This window comes from Phaseolus vulgaris, chromosome 8 (genome assembly GCF_051622355.1).
Source record: "Phaseolus vulgaris cultivar YP4 chromosome 8, ASM5162235v1, whole genome shotgun sequence".
Lineage (NCBI taxonomy): Eukaryota > Viridiplantae > Streptophyta > Magnoliopsida > Fabales > Fabaceae > Phaseolus > Phaseolus vulgaris.
Genome location: NC_143505.1, coordinates 28,332,998 through 28,338,188, shown reverse-complemented (window position 1 = coordinate 28,338,188; position 5,191 = coordinate 28,332,998). Strand labels below are relative to the sequence as shown.

The 5,191-nt window shown below is 35.9% G+C and overlaps 1 non-coding gene across 1 annotated transcript; it reads right to left on the bottom strand.

Moving 5' to 3' along the window:
• Window positions 1-4,026: 4,026 nt before the first annotated feature.
• Window positions 4,027-4,217, bottom strand: LOC137827380 (U2 spliceosomal RNA). The gene has a single exon (XR_011083749.2). It is a non-coding gene; the product is annotated as a U2 spliceosomal RNA (small nuclear RNA).
• Window positions 4,218-5,191: the final 974 nt, after the last annotated feature.

Below are 5,191 nucleotides of genomic sequence, written 5' to 3'. Positions count from 1 at the left end.
CATCCATAAGCTTCCTTTTCCTTCATCTTTATTTTACATCTTCCATTCCGCCATTGATTTTTGTGTTATGTTCTTGTTTTTACATCTTTTCCATTCGGTCATAATCACTATGTTGTTCCCTTTATGCTCTTTTAATTTCCACCTTCCATCATCATTCACCATATAATTACTAAAATCTCAATCATAAGTAAAATGTCACCTCTAAAATGGAACCGACTAAAGTCAACTCACATCACGAAGGGCTTGAAAAACTTCCTTGAGATCCTAAATATGCTGTAAATAGGACTCATATTTGACAACAATATCATTGACATAAACCTAGATATTTCGACCAAGCATCCCTTTGAAGATGCAATCCATCAGTCTTTGATAAGTGACGTCAACATTCTTGAGGTCGAGCGACATGACCTCATTATAGAAGTTGTCACAATCGGTCATGAACGTTGTTTTTTCCTTATCTTTTGGATCCATTTGGATTTGATTGTATCCGGAATATGCAACCAAAAAACTCAAAATATTGTGGCCGACCGCTCCATCCACTAGGTGGTCTATGCTCGACAAAGGATAAGAATCCTTCAGACAGGCTTTGTTGAGGTCAGTGTAGTCAGTGCACATTCTCCATTTGCCATTTGACTTCTTAACCATGACCACATTTGACCAATTTATCAGCCTCTTGTCGCACGACAACACGCTTTTCCTCACCCATTTTTCATTTTTTCTGGGCGGTCGGTTTGGCTTCTTTGTATACGAAGAGACGATGTGTGATGATGTCTGGACTTACTCCGGGCATATCTAAGGTTGTCCAATCAAATAAGTTAGCATTTTTCAATTAATGTTTGACTCACCAGTTTATTGTCGTCTGGCTTCAAGGAAGTCCCTATGTGTGTTGCATGTTCTTCGTCACGCATGGGTAAGGGGCGAAGGTCCTCGCCTGGTTCGATGCGAGCTTCGTCCAGCCGAGGGTCGAGGTCGACTAAGGCAACCATGTGCTTTCTTTTTGGGGATTTTTGCTCTCTAAACCGATTTGTGATTGACCCTCTAGATCTTGGCGAGCATCATCTTCTTCTGGTTGACCGTTTGCACGAAGATGCTTTCTAAAGTCAATTGGTTGGTTTAACTTTCAGGCTTGCGACATAGCATTCACAAGCTATTTTTTTATCAACATGGATGCTAACTATGTCACCTACTGCCGAGAGAAACTTCATTGCAAGGTATGGAGTGGACACAATTGCTTTTAGGTGGTTAATGGACGATCGACCGAGCAATATATTATAGGAAGTATTTTCATTTACCAGAAGGTACCTCATCTTTATAGTTTTGCAAAGATATCTACCTTCTCCAAACGTGGTATATAAGTCAATGAAACTCTAAGTGTCCTTTTGCTCTCTAGAAAGCCCAATAATTTGGTCGTTATAGGGCTGGATTTCTAATTCTAGAATCCTCATTTTTTGAAAGACTTCCAGTACAAAATGTCGATCGAGCTACCTTGATTCACCAAGACCTTGGTGATGGAAAATTTATCGATCTTTACGGTGATGACCATGGGATCGTCTTAGGCCGAATTGATAGCGGTAAAATTGTCATCTGTAAAATGAATTGAGGGGATTCTTGGTCAGTCTCTAGTAGTTACTGAGTGGACCAATTGGATAGCCCGAAGGAGCTTCTTACAAGTGGAACTTGAACATCCTCCCCCTACGAATCCTCCAACGATCATTTGGGACCTCTGCTTTCTAGAGAAGGACTTCGACGTGATCGTCCCTCCCTTCTGCTGCTACCTCCCAGTGGAATCCCGCTGACAATGGTATTTATGACCTCACGAACGTCACATCTTGGGCGATCATTCCGTCGAGGACATTCACTCTGAGGTTGACCCTATCATATAGGACTTTCGCTCCTTCTCTGTTATTTTGTAGGGCATTGGTCATCGTCAAAGTGACGTGATCCTTCTCGACCACGTTGAATGTTTTGCTCTTTCCACTCTTTGGAAGGGTACCTCTCCCTTTGTGGGGATTGATACAAGCTCCTGTCTCTTTGAACAAACTTGCACAAATGACTAGCTTGAATAAGATCCTCTATCTTGTTCTTCAGTGCCTTACAGCCTTCGGTCATTTGTCCGAAGTTGCGATGATACCAACTTTGTTTTGACATGTCGGCATTTCTCGAACTTTGTAACTTTTTCAGTGTCGGGAGTAGATTTGCATGCAAAGCTTCATCCATGATTTTACCCATCACGACATTTAATGGGATATAAGTATGGAACCGAGGGCCTCAGTTTTCTCTGAATCTATCATACCAACTATGTGTAGGTCGGGTACCTCAGTCTTTCTCCTTTCCCTTATCTCCTCCATTTTCAGCCCAAACATTTTTGTGAAAATCGCGTAACTCTTCAATCTGCATGAACTTGGTGGCTCGATTCTGCAGTTCGTCAAGATTCTTGGCTGGTTTCTTTATCAAACTATCAGTGAACTGGCTAGGTCGGAGAGTCGAGTTCAAGTGATGCATGGCTATCTCCGGCATGAGGTTTCTGATTCTTAGAGAGAGTTTGTTAAACCTCTCCATGAATGTACGTAAGGGTTCCCTAATCTCCTGCCCGGTGTTGTGGAGAGGTATGGATGACATATGGTGCGATCGTCTCGTTGCGTACTAGGTGTTGAACTTTACCGAACGAGTTTTAAAACTGTCCTGAGTTTGGTGGGAGTTGGGTAAACTAATTGTGTGCCCCCTCTTGGAGAGAAGTGGGAAAGACCTTACACCATACCGTCTTATTTGTGGTGTAGAGATTCATCTGGGTCTTGTAAACATTCATATGCTCGTTCGGATCTGTAGAACCATCTTAGAGTTTGATACCGAGTCCCTTCCAATTGGAGGGGAGTTGTGCCTCCATGATCTCATCAATAAAAGGATGTCCTTTTGGATCATTATCGTCATCAATCGCACGAGCCTGTTCGGTTTGTTGGGACGCCTGCTGAGTTTGCGTCCTAGCAGTCGCTGGTTTCTCTTGGTTGTGAGTGTGGTTGCCCGATCAAGATTGTTCTCCTTGATCGAATCCGTCGAGTTGTTGTTTCAAATCTTTGTTCTGCTCCTTGAGAAGGATCACTTCTTCTTCATTCCTCCGTTGATCTTCGATGCAGTTTTGGCACATCTCCTCCATTTGTGTTTTGAGTGTTTGAAACATGGCGATATGCTCTTTAGTGATCTGATCGTTGTTGATTGCATTGCTTGTTGACACCATTGTTGCTTGGCTGGTTTTGAATCCTATCTCGGCCTCACGGTGGGCGCCAATTGTATTTGTATATGCAAAGTGGACCTAGATAGTACTTAAAACTGGTTGTACAATTACTGACGTGTCGGTTGCCTCCTCGTTCCTTCCTTTAAGTCTCCTTCTTTTATTGTTGGTGCTTGGTCGGGGTTGACCTGAAAAAGGTACTCTAACGATCAAGTAAGTACTATGTCTAAAGAATGTATATTTGTAAAACTGATTAAAGCGTACCTTACACCTCTGTACAAAGTTTATTTATAGTGTTTAGTCATGAGCCCTTATTGTCATGGGCTGAATCTATCAAATATCAGTTGTTAACTGATGTGTAGCATGGTCTCTGATTTATAATGAGATGTATTGGTATATCTGTATATCTGTGTTTAACTGATTTCTCGGAGATGTCACCGCATTAAGTGAGACATGATCACGACTCATAAATTTTTTTCATAACTGTCATTGTTGCTATTTATTAAGTGCCTTAAATGTGTTTTGACACGGTCAATCAGTCACCGAGACCGAGTGACTGACTCGTTCGATACCAATCAGTACATTTATTATTATTCTAAAATTATATAATAATAAATCTATATATATATATATATATGTTATGCATGTTATTTATTATTATTTTAAATCCTTATATTTTGATCAAACCAAATTCTATAATAAATATAGTATATTTTAAAAATAAATTTCGTGCGTTTCAAGGGGTAAAAAAAAAATGCTCCTATTCCTACAATTCCAAATGACTTTTTTTTTCTTTCTTAATGGGATGCACCAGGCTCTTGCAGTAGTCTAAGACAAGAGCGATGCCTAAGAGTCCCAATAGCAAGCTAATGTAATGAACACTTTCCCTCAAAAGATAAATTTAATATTGTGTGAATTAATGATTCATATATCGGATATTAAACTGAGATACTACACTTGATATACTACACTTAAAGGCCGAAAAAAATATGATTAAATTCCAAATGACTTTATATATATATATATATATATATATTACGCATGTTATTTATTATTATTTTAAATAAAAAAGTGCTCCTATTCCTACAATTCTAAGTTTTCAAATGACTTGGGTTTGATATTTCCTTTCACATAATTAGCATTATTTACAGGAGAAGATGGAGAGATAATATACCTGTAAACCGTCAATATTCTTTTCTTCCGATGTAGAGAAAAATTACGTGAGCATGTGTTATCTCTAAATTTATCCTCATTTATTCTACTATTATAGTATCTCTTATTTTTCATTATTGTAAGATCTTTTAATGTTAAAATATAGTATTTATTTATTTATATAAGATGTGATTTATCAATTTTACAATATATGTTTAATGTTTTAAGAAATTACTTGAAGTTCTGTTTTTATTTAATTTGTTATTGTGTTTATATTAATATATTTTTATATATAATTATTATGTTTATGAGTTATAATTTATTTAATTATAATTTTTTATAAAATTATTTTTCATTGTTAATTATGTTATATTTTATTGATTTAATATTTTTTATTTTTCATTATTACAGGATTTTTAATATTAAATTTTTTTTATAAGATCTGATTTATTTTTGAATTTTATAATAGATGTTTACACTATTTTTATTTAATTTATTCAATACATATTTATTTAATTATAATTTTTAAATTATACCTATTTACATTTAATATATATTTATTTTTTTAATTATATTTTTTAAATTTATAAATACGTTTTAACAAAAAAAATTATATTTTATTATTATTAATTTTAATAGATAAAAATAAATTTATAAAATTACATTTTACCCTTTAAAAAAAATTTAAAATTCTTCTCATCATTCACCATCTTTCATAAACTTTACTAATATATGTAGTATCTCAATCCAAGTATCACTTTTTTACACTTTACTCTGTAATTCAAAGTTCACTTCCTTAAAAAACAAAACCCT